The sequence below is a fragment of the Pseudorasbora parva genome, chromosome 20, assembly GCF_024679245.1.
Source record: "Pseudorasbora parva isolate DD20220531a chromosome 20, ASM2467924v1, whole genome shotgun sequence".
Lineage (NCBI taxonomy): Eukaryota > Metazoa > Chordata > Actinopteri > Cypriniformes > Gobionidae > Pseudorasbora > Pseudorasbora parva.
Genome location: NC_090191.1, coordinates 32154852 through 32166450, shown reverse-complemented (window position 1 = coordinate 32166450; position 11599 = coordinate 32154852). Strand labels below are relative to the sequence as shown.

General features: G+C 35.2%; 1 protein-coding gene and 1 long non-coding RNA gene across 4 annotated transcripts in view; one reads left to right on the top strand and one right to left on the bottom strand.

The window, feature by feature from the left end:
- LOC137049525 (uncharacterized) overlaps positions 1–4177 on the top strand; it is a 6283-nt gene extending 2106 nt beyond the window's left edge. Inside the window, exons 3-5 of one of the 2 annotated variants that reach the window (XR_010899634.1) lie at positions 646–710; positions 2915–2980; positions 3657–4177. This is a non-coding gene — a long non-coding RNA (uncharacterized lncRNA). Of the gene's footprint in view, positions 1–645; positions 711–2914; positions 3524–3656 lie in introns of those variants that run through there. The other variant, XR_010899633.1, reaches the window with a different exon arrangement.
- The window catches only part of grip1 (glutamate receptor interacting protein 1), a 312119-nt gene that overhangs the window by 237842 nt on the left and 62678 nt on the right, over positions 1–11599 (bottom strand). The gene's annotated exons all lie outside the window — the stretch shown is intronic.

Sequence of the window (11599 nt, the reverse complement as noted above, 5' to 3'; positions counted from 1 at the left end):
TGAGCTCCAGTAGCTCGTCTGTTTGATCGGACCCCACGGGCCAGCCTTCGCTCCCCACGTGCATCAATGAGCCTGTGCCATGAGCCTGTGGCCGGTTCTCCACTGTTCCTTCCTTGGAGCACTTTTGATAGATCCTGACCACTGCAGACCGGGAACAGCCCACAAGAGCTGCAGTTTTGGAGATGCTCTGACCCAGTCGTCTAGCCATCACAATTTGGCCCTTGTCAAACTCGCTCAAATCCTTACGCTTGCCCATTTTTCCGGCTTCTAACACATCAACTTTGAGGACAAAATGGTTACTTGCTGCTCACTTCAATTTTCACTATATATATATATATATATATATATATATATATATATAGTATACACGGTGTGTACGGCTTTCTTATATATATATATATGTATGTATGTATATGTATGTATGTATGTATGTATGTATGTATATATTTTTTTTTTTTTAGCAACATAAAAATTTGATGAAGCTTGTGCTTGTCTTTGAGAGATTAAAATTATGTTTGACTGCCTGTTTCTTTCCAAGTATTTTTGACATTTCCTTTTCCAACTGTGATAACTGCTAATGATAAAACTTTAAAAGTAGATAAAGCTCATTTTAACTTTTTTTTATTTTATTTTCCTTTTCTTTAGATCAAGCATCGGAACAATGTTTACAGGGCAGAACAGGTACCAACAGAGAAACAAGTACATCACTAGTAAGTATCAATGCAGTATATAAAACCATAGACCATAAAGGTATAATGCACTCCAAAATGCTCTATTTTCCCTTCATCATGCCATCCCAGCTTTCCACAGATTGTTGGAAAAGTGATTCATCTTTGTGAGTCCATATAGGCCTACAGTGTGTGCATAATTACACAAGGTGATATTCTGATCTTATTTTTTTCCAAGCACATTTTACCCATTTCACACAAGTGTGCCACACAAGTCCTAAAAACTGACTTGTTGTCCATCTTTTTTACAGTCTATGATTCCACACCATATTAATCTTGATAACTACTATTAATTTATTAAATCATTTATAAGGGATGTATAATTAAAGAAGGCTGAAAGTGAAAAAGGTAAAATGGGCTAAAAAAGAGATTTAACTCAGACTGAAGAGTCAAAAATTATTAAAATGGAATGATGCAATACTAATGCAATAATCAAAGTCTCCTGAAGTGCAAGGTGTCCTGACATCTCAGACACTTCAGTTAGGTAAAGAATCCTAAAAAACACCATTTAATAAGAATCAAACATGAAGACATACATAATAGACAGATTGAGAGTGACTCTTGTGATTCTTATTAAGTGGGGGTCATATTTCAGGGTTCTTAAAAGTCTCTGATATCCTGACACCTTGCACTTCTGGAGACTATGTAGGTTGCAGTTCTGGTGGTGTCTGGTCCTGTGGTTCTGGAGACTAAAGGGTTCCTGATGGTTCACAACTAATTCACCTTAATTCATATTTGTTTTAGAAGTTAATTTATTTCTTCACCTGTTTTTTTTGCTGAATCGATGTTTTGCTGTCCAATGGGCATGCCTTAATTGTGCAATTTCTAGTATTGCATCTTTCTCATGGGTATTTAAAAAAAGGACGTTCCAGTCTAAGTTAAATCCTTTTTTTTTGCCCAGTTTATCTATAAATGAAAACCTGTGTAATAATGATGCACACCTGAATACAAGACATTTTTCACTCCGAGCCTTTCTTAAAAAAAATATATCACTTATAATTTTGGATTTGAATTGGTAAAACGTGCTTATAAAAATAAATCTGAATATAAACTTGCATTATACTAAAGCATGCTTCAGAAACTACATAATAATAATAAGTTATCTTATCATGTGAGCTTCACAATTCTCTTGGATTATTGTCATGATGTGTATACTGACGTGTTTGTTAAAAAAATGTTATACAAATGACAATAATTTATTGAAAAATCCCTGTTTGCACAATTCTACGAAAACAACTAAATAACTCTGTATTAATACATTCTAGACAAGTGATTTGGCAATTCCATTGGTAAAGAATGCATATGTGCGCAGACCTACCTTGTCTGCGCACATATGCATTCAAACACGCATACCTATAAACTAAACATGTAATGCGCATGTGTGTCCATCACCATTAAGTTTACACAGAGATAACGGTATTGTTTTCAAAAACATTGTGTTTTCAGGCCACCAGAACTCCATTGTTGTGTAAATGAATGTCCAAAACGCGTTGTGTAAACGTCCCCTTATAAAGCATATATATTTTTTAAAAACCTTGTCATTTTTTAATTGAATTTGCCTAATTAAACTCATCTGAACCACCTAATCAAGGTTTTCAGAACTACCAGAACATTCCAGGCAGATGTTTAGAGCTACACTCTGCAGGAAATTCTACACACAAACTGAAGGGATAGTTGACACCAAAATTAAAAGTCTATCAATCACTTACTCACCCTCATGTTGTTCCAAACATGTATGACTTTCTTTATTTTGATCAATTTGTTTTCAGTGTTTTTTTTTTTTTTCTCCATACAAAGGAAAGCAGTTTGGTTGCCAACATTCCTCAAAATATATCAAGAAATAATTACACAGGTTTGAAACGACATGAGGATGAGTTAACGATGACAGAATTTCCATTTTTGGTCGGTAAACCATCTCAAGTATTTTCATGTCTTTTTAGTTAGTTAAAAAATATGCCGTCATTAATCCTATATTTAATTCCCTTAAAAATATTGAGGGAAAGACCCTCAGCTACCAGACCCTACCAGATGAAACAGAAGACAAAAAGAAAACTTTAATTACATTAAATTGAGCTTGTTTAAAGTAAAAAATAATAATAATTAAAAAAAAAAACATTTATTTAAAATCTTTTTTTTTTTTTTTTAAGACTTTTCAGAGAATCATAGTGTTCTTTTTTTCTTCCCAGATGCACCAAGGACCCTGCTGATTACTGGTATTTTGAAGGATTGTTCTTTATCTGCTTTATCTTCTGGTAACAAATCATGGATCTTTTTTTTTTTTGTTACTTCTTAAAACGCTTGTTAGAATTCTGAATAAAAGACTGTTATATTTGTAATCAGATATCTCGAGTTAGAGACGGTTTGTGGATTGTACCCCCCTCATTTGTGTTGAAATCCGATGGCTCAGTGAGGCTTGCATAGCCAGCAATGACATTTCGTTTCTCAAGATCCATTAATGTACTAAAAACATATTTAAATTAGTTCATGTGTGTACAGTGGTTCAATATTAATATTATAAAATGACAAGAATATTTTTTGTGTGCCAAAAAAAACTGACCGATTTCAAAACTGCTTCCTGAAGCTTCAGAAGCTTGACACGCTGATCGCGTGTAAAACCGCCAAACTGCTGAGATCATGTGACTTTGGCTCTCCGAACTGCTGATTTGACACACTGATCTATAATGCTCCAAAGCTTCTTGTTTTGAAATCGGGCATCACTATATAAGTCGTTATTTCGGTTTTTTTGGAGCACCAAAAATATTCTCATCATTTTATAATATTAATATTGAACCACTGTACTCACATGAACCGATTTAAATATGTTTTTAGTACATTAATGGATCTTGAGAGAGGAAATGTCATTGCTGGTTATGGAGGCCTCACTGAGCCATCGGATTCAACACAAATATCTTAATTTGTGTTCCAAAGATGAACGAAGGTCTTATGGGTGTGGAACGGCATGAGGGTGAGGAATAAGTTACATTATTTTCACTAACCCTTTAACATTTAATAAATAAATGCTGTATAATTTTAATAAACGTTGTACATTTTGTAAAGTGTTACACAGTCTTGTATAGCCATAATCCTAAAGTTTGAGAATTTGATAAAACTATTGTTAATTACTGAAGTAGTTTAAATGTTGTATTTTATTTATATCAATATCAATAATTTAATGATGGAATCATTCCATTTTATTTAGATTGTTTTACATAATTTAAACACTATTAAATTGTGTAAACAAATGCTGCAAATCAGAGTTTGAGTTGATTTGAATTCTTTTTATACTGTTTTCAGACTTATTTTATCTGCCAAAATAAAATAAATAATTTTAAATCTTTATCACGTCTTTGCATTTTATTGAAAGAGTTTGACTGTAATAATCTGGAAAATGCTTGTAAAATAACAGTAATTTTCTGTAGAACTACCATTACCGTCATTTTATTGAAAGAGTTTGACTGTAATAATCTGGAAAATGCTTGTAAAATAACAGTAATTTTCTGTAGAACTACCATTACCGTCATTTTATTGAAAGAGTTTGACTGTAATAATCTGGTAAATGCCTGTAAAATTACAGTAATTCTGTGTAGAACTATCAGCGCCGTCATTTTATTGAAAGAGTTTGACTGTAATAATCTGGTAAATGCCTGTAAAATTACAGTAATTCTGTGTAGAACTATCAGCGCCGTCATTTTATTGAAAGAGTTTGACTGTAATAATCTGGTAAATGCCTGTAAAATTACAGTAATTCTCTGTAGAACTATCAGCGCCGTCATTTTATTGAAAGAGTTTGATTGTAATAATCTGGTAAATGCCTGTAAAATTACAGTAATTCTCAGTAGAACTATCAGTGCCGTCATTTTATTGAAAGAGTTTGATTGTAATAATCTGGTAAATGCCTGTAAAATTACAGTAATTCTCTGTAGAACTATCAGTGCCGTCATTTTATTGAAAGAGTTTGATTGTAATAATCTGGTAAATGCCCGTGAAATAACAGTTTTAAACTGTAAAAAAACAATCATAAAAAAATGGTAATTGACTGGCAGCAGCGGCTGCCAAACAAAAACCGTAAAAAAAAGGTAAAACACCTTAATTTAAACAAGGAAAAAATCTGTAAAATAACATTGTTTTTCAATAAATCTTTTAATGAAAATTTCTGTAAAATTATTGTTTTTGCATTTTATTTGAATTAAGATATTTTACTTTAATTTTATGGTTTTTGTTTGGCAGCCGTAGCTGCCAGTCATTTACCATTTTTTTACGAGATTTTTTTTTACAGTGCAATTAATTCATATGACTAACACAATTTTTATCAAAAAACACAAAAACAATACTTAAAAACAATAATTTACGAAGACCCATGGAGAGCTGGCAAATTATTGTTTAAATCTAATAAAATTTTCTGTGAAAAGTTAAAAAGTTGAGCTAAATATTTCCTGGTTTCTCCAGCATTAAGTAAAATTAAAATTGATCATCTGCATATAACTATAATAATTACTTTGATGGTTTGACAATGTAAGGACCATAAATAATGACATTACAATATAAGGACCAAAGTGTATTTAAATCATGGCAATTTATTTACTATATTTTATGCAGGCTTTAAAAAAAAATCACAATTTTAAAATTATATTTCCAGGTTTTACAGTACAATTGAAACTGCAATAATTATTCTTAAACAAAATAAACAGACATAGTTAGCATCCAGTTAAGGGAGACAGGGCATTTATGGAGACTCAATGGAAGGCATTTGAATATTAATAATATTTTAATCACATATTTGCAGCTCCTGCAACTGGCAGCACTACTCTAAACTCTTTCAGGGATTTAAATCTCTGTAAATCTCCCTTTGAAATGTGCGCACGAATATAGTGTATATAGATGTGTGTGTGTGTGTGTGTGTGTGTGTGTGTGTGTGTGTGTGTGTGTGTGTGTGTGTGTGTGTGTGGTATCGGTGTATTACAGCATTAGACATTCCCCCATTCTGCATGCAAACCACCAGAGTCCATTTTACACCACAAAGAATATCGCACACGATTTCCAACCATGGATGGCCTACTTTCCCCATGAATGAATGAAGTGAACATGTTTATGACGGCTTGGAAATGACAGTAAGCTATTATCTGCCACAGTCTCAATCCCCTCCTCCTGCGAATCAACAGCCACAGTGCACGGCAGCATTGAACAGATCATTCGGGGCTCCTTTGTCCCGCTGTCTCTCAAAAATCATCATGAAAAATCATCACAGTTGCAATAGGCGTCAATGCCATGCCTCACCAAGACGTTCAGATTTTTCACATATGCCGCCCAGTCAAAGTCCATAGCATCGTCACATGAGGGTGAATGCGAGGTGAAGCAGAGAAGCAAGGTAGATGTGACATTTGAAATGTAAGGAAGATGCTTTCTGGGCACAAATAAATAGCTTCTTTTTATGCTACCTGTCAGCGTGGTTAACAGCTGCCATCTTACAGAGCCACAGCGCATAAATCGCGACTACAGACACCATCCGTCGCCCCGGGCCCGATAACATACTGCGTGTTCCACACAGCCTGCCAGACACAAGATGAAGCCTTCTGCTCATCCTCGCACTGCCTCTGACATAAAAACAGACCAATCTCATACAATCCAACGTCAGCAGATGTTTGTTGCAGAAACTTCCGAAAAACACAGTAGAATCATCTAATGCAAAGTGTTAAGTTGTAATTGTTACTGCTTGTTCAGAAAACTTTAGAAAAATGTTAAATTTAACTTGGATGTCTGCAGACTTTCCTTGCATACAAGGATTTATTCAAATTTGCACACGATATCTGGCCATTTCTGGCTGTATGTAAGGAGAAGAATGGATCAATTTAATCTTTATGCTAGTATGCTAATATTGTGGGGAAAAACGGTTATCAAGTGGGATTTAAAAAGTTCAAACATTTCTTGAACACTTCTATCTACCATTGCGTGAACAAATAGATAGTCCCGTGCCAAAAAGCCATTATTGGTTAAGCCAATATCCAGACAGTAATTCATGCCAAAGCACATAGACCTAACTGCTAATGTCCGATGTATTTGACCTATTTTCTTCATTGTTTTTAATGATTAATTGTAGTAGTCATCATGAGCATCACCACAACATTTATAAGAACACTAACAACACATTAGCACCAGCAACAACTACTATTATTATTTGTATTACTATCTACCATGACACTAAGCCATAGCTTAGCATTTATCATCATCTATCTTATCATTACCAATTCCAATTCCCTATCTACAACTCAAATGTCAAAACGGCAAAAACAAAAAGTATTTTCTTTCAACCAACAAGCTCACCTGATTATTAAAGACGATGATTTCAAATATTAAGACCGAAAGATCTTACCAGAATCTGTTTTACATATCAAATAACCCACTTAGCTGACTGTATCATATTATAAGCCACAATGTACTTAAGAGGGGGGGTAAATGAGCCCAGGCTGGGCGCCATAGACTAGACATCCAGTAAATAACAAGGGGATCCTCTTCCATGTTGACAGGGAAACGCCTCCAATAAGTGAGAGCCAAGTGAGGTCGTGCTGGCAGAATCCAGTCACGTCACGAAGAGGTTGTGTGCTCCACTCTACACTCACAAGTATTGAAACCTGACTCTGACCACTTCCAATATCTCAGGACTACTACACGAAAATAATCCTTCTAGCAGGAATGATGTCAGTGCTGTAGTGCACCAGGACTTTACTGCTAAACACACTGAGCCACTTAAACAAGCTGCTTTCAGATTTTTCACACAAATACTTTGAGCGTCGCACAAACCGACTTCTAAAAAATTGTTCAAAATGCCACCAATATACATACACCAGAAGAAAGATCTTCCATAAAATCTTCCATAGATTTTAAAAAGAAAGCAGTGCAGGTTCTGAGTTCAGTTCACCATTTGTTGATTGGATGGAGAAAGACCTGAATGTGAGCTCGCACTCGATTGTAAGAAAGGGATGGGGTCGAGTAAATGATTAGAGAAGTCCAGCATAGGTCACCAGTGAGAAGTTGGTTGTTTGAATGGAAGATTGGGTTATAGCCACACACACACACACACACACACAAAACATTTGCACTGTGGAATTATTTCACAATAACATGCATTTATAAAGTAGCTTAGATTTTAAGCTCAATTGGCATCATTGGTTGCATAATGTCACTCGGGACATAAATTCATTTTCCTAACACATATTAAAGGGTAAACAGATTTTGTCCTAACCACAACTGAAACAGAGTTCTATATCTCTGGCACTGCAATAGGTAGCTCCACCCATATTTACATCTCATTGGACTGAAGTTTTGACCCTCGAGTATTATATCACACATGGATAGAGTTACCTTGGCACAACAAACTGTGCTCTTCTTACCCTTCCCAATAAGCGTTGCCGAGTTCATGCTTGTCTGTTAAGAAATAGCTACTAATCATAATTGTTTTGTTTATCATAAAAGTGATTATAACACTCAATTCAATTAATGAGTGCAATAATTATAATTTATGGCACTTTCTATTAAAAAAAAAATCCCCAATGAGAAAAAGCATTAGTGAAATTTACACAGTACAGACGAGGTCAAAAGTTTAAGAATGACACAACACTCATTTTCATAGTCTGCTGCTTCAGTGTTTTTATATATTACATTATATTATATTATATTATATTATATTATATTATATTATATTATATTATATTTTTTTTCATTATTCTATTGTGAAAAAGTATATATATATATATATATATATATATATATATATATATATATATATATATATATATATATATATATATATACACACACACACACACATATATATATATATATATATATATATATATATATATATATACACACACACACACACACACAATGACAACATTAATTTTCATAGTCTTATTTAATTTTAATTTTAACATTTAACTTATTTAATGTTTGTTAAATGTTACTATAGTATACTGAAGTATAATTACAAGCATTTTATTTTTATTGACAATTACTTGAATTTTAGGCAAAGAGGCAATATTATTTTTCAAGACATCTGCAATTTGCCCTGGCATGCTGTAAATCAACTGGGCCACAGCCTGACCGATGGTAATCCATTCTTAAATCAATGTTTGGAGTTTGTCACAATTTGTGTCCTTTTGTTAGTCTACCCACCTCTTGAGGACTGACCACAAGTTCTCAATGAGATTAAGGTCTGTGAACTTTCCTGGCCATGGACCAAAATGTTGATGTTTTGTTCCCTGAGCCACCTAGTTATCACGTTTATAGTGATAACTACTGCACGCAATAGGATAGCGCTACAACCAACCAGAGCAACGAAGAAGGTGAAGCAGAGCCAACTGATAAATTAAAATTGTACCATATACTGTCGGCAAAACTCTGAACACATCTTTTTTTGACTTTCTTTAATATTTTCTCAAAGAAAAGCTCAACTCCAAGTCTTCCAGAGTCGTGGCCAAAGCCGATTCAAAAGACCGTTGTTGGCAGCAGCTTTATTTTCAAGTAGCATTTTTTCAATGACTACCATCATTACGTTAAGCCGCCCACCGACTCTACACATTGTGATTGGCCTGACTAAACGTTGGTTTTTTTAAGCTTGTAAGCCAACAGAAAGTTGCTAGACGCCCTGGCTGCAAATTAGATTTTCTGCTGCTAGGGTGCGTCTAGATTTCTAGGCTAACTCTCTCCTTGAAAGTCTTAATGATGTGATAAATGGTTGATTTAGGTGCAATCTTACTAGCAGCCATATCCTCGCCTGTGAATTCCTTTTGAAGATGACTGCACGTTTCCTTGCAGGGTTGCACGGTTAAAAGAGGAAGAACAATGATTTCAAGCATGCCGTCCTTTAAAAGCTTCCACTATGTTCTTCTAACTCAATCAGCATGACAGAGTGATCTGCCTTGTCCACATCAACACTCTCACCTGTGTTAATGAGAGAATCACTGACAAGAAAAGCAGTGGACATGTTTTTTGGGGATTAAGTTCATTTCATGGCAAAGAGAGACTTTACAATTAATTGCAATTCATCTGATAACTCTTCATAACATTCTGGAGTATATGCAAATTACCATCATAAAAACTGAGGCAGCACACTTTGTGAAAATTAATGTGTCTTTCTTACAATTTTGGCCACGGCTGTAGGATAGAGTTGCCATAAGGCAACATTCATTTCTCAATTCTCTGTCAAACTGTCAGATAAAGCTGATCAGTTAACAACATCTAATTAACTTAAAGATGCAGCAAATAAACATGATGTAAAAGTATGTGTTAAAATTGATATGGGGACCATGTAACAGTGAACTCAGAAGAGGAATCTTTAAAGACGGTCGGAAATAGTAATGTAGCTTCAAAGAGCATTACTACAGACTGGCTTATTTCCAGCAATGCATTATATTTATTTCTGAAAAATGAGAAAGTGAAAGAAAGAAATATTTTTGCCATATTTTCTGTGGTAATCAACATGCTGCCACAAACACTGTTGAAAACTTAAAAAATCTTTTAAGCCTGACTCTGGACAATATGACTGAGGGATGCCATTCAAAAGGATCAATGAACTGCAATCAAGACTTTCTTCACTTCCTGCACCACTTCCACGGTGTTTAGCATTTAATTGCAGCCCCGCTCTGCACCGGTTTCCCGCTATCTGATTACTGCAGAGGGAACAGCTGCTCAGGGTATCCTGCAGAGCAACAAAGAGAAAGAGAGTGAAACAGAGCTTAGATGGGGTTGCTTACACCGCAACAACCAGAGGATCATCTCCTTTTACCAGGGAAAAAAAACACTTTAGATCCACATAAGAGAGCTGGGTCAGATATTGTGAGGCAACTTCTGGTATAAAAAAAACAAAGTAAACATTCACGTTGACTCAAGTGAAACACTTGCCATCATTTAAGTACAACCACTTTTTTATATAATATTATTTATAATATATTAACCTGTGTGGATCATAGCTAACGGCGGGAGCAATTTCAGGGAGTAAATGATGATTTAAGGGTGCACGATTAAGAAGATGAGTGCTATTTTCCTCCATTTTACACTCCATTTTCAGTTTAGATGTGCCAGCTTCCTATCTGGGCACATAAGACGCATGAAATGAAATGTTGTGGCGTGCGCTGTGATTCAATCTGGAAAAGGCGTCAATAACTCGCTGGGGTATTGCGGAGGCTCTTGGTCGAGCTTCGTTGAATGTGTTCAGTAGTGCATTTTGCTCTTGTTCTCAGGGGTGCTACAACAGTCATTGATGATTTGGTGCATAAACACATCGGTTTTCCCTCAATCTATGTCTGTAGAAGAGGCATTCATCACCACCACAGGCCTTCCTCTACTTCGCACTGACACTCAGTAGTAATTTGTGTTCATTACCCTTTGGTTTTCTGTGACATAGGTGTAAAACGTATTGACTAAGTAACAACGGAAAATGTCATTTCCGTTTGGGTCGCCATGTGCAAGGAATGTCAAGTTGATCGATAATTTGTGCCGGCAATAAATGTCAGGGTGACGAGAAAGTGTAGCGATGTCCGCCAGTGTGGTCGTCCAAAGACATTCATCAGTCGAGACAAAAAGCTGGCAAAAAGAGGCCATCCCACCTGATCCATAGAGCAAATTTATCCTGACACAGGATGGACGTAAATGACTATTGTAGCTAGACAGACAGGCAGTGAAATTTATGTTTGAAGAGTTATTCATTTGCACTGGAGATGGCCTAATGGGGAAACATTCAGTCCTGTTACATCTAACGCCCCAAAGTTTCACTTTTATGTTGTATTCAATTTGGTTTACAGAGATAGGGAAGTAGAGAGAAAAGTCTAAGCTTCCCAGCATGCACAATTTTAATACAATTAGGAATAGGAAATCAT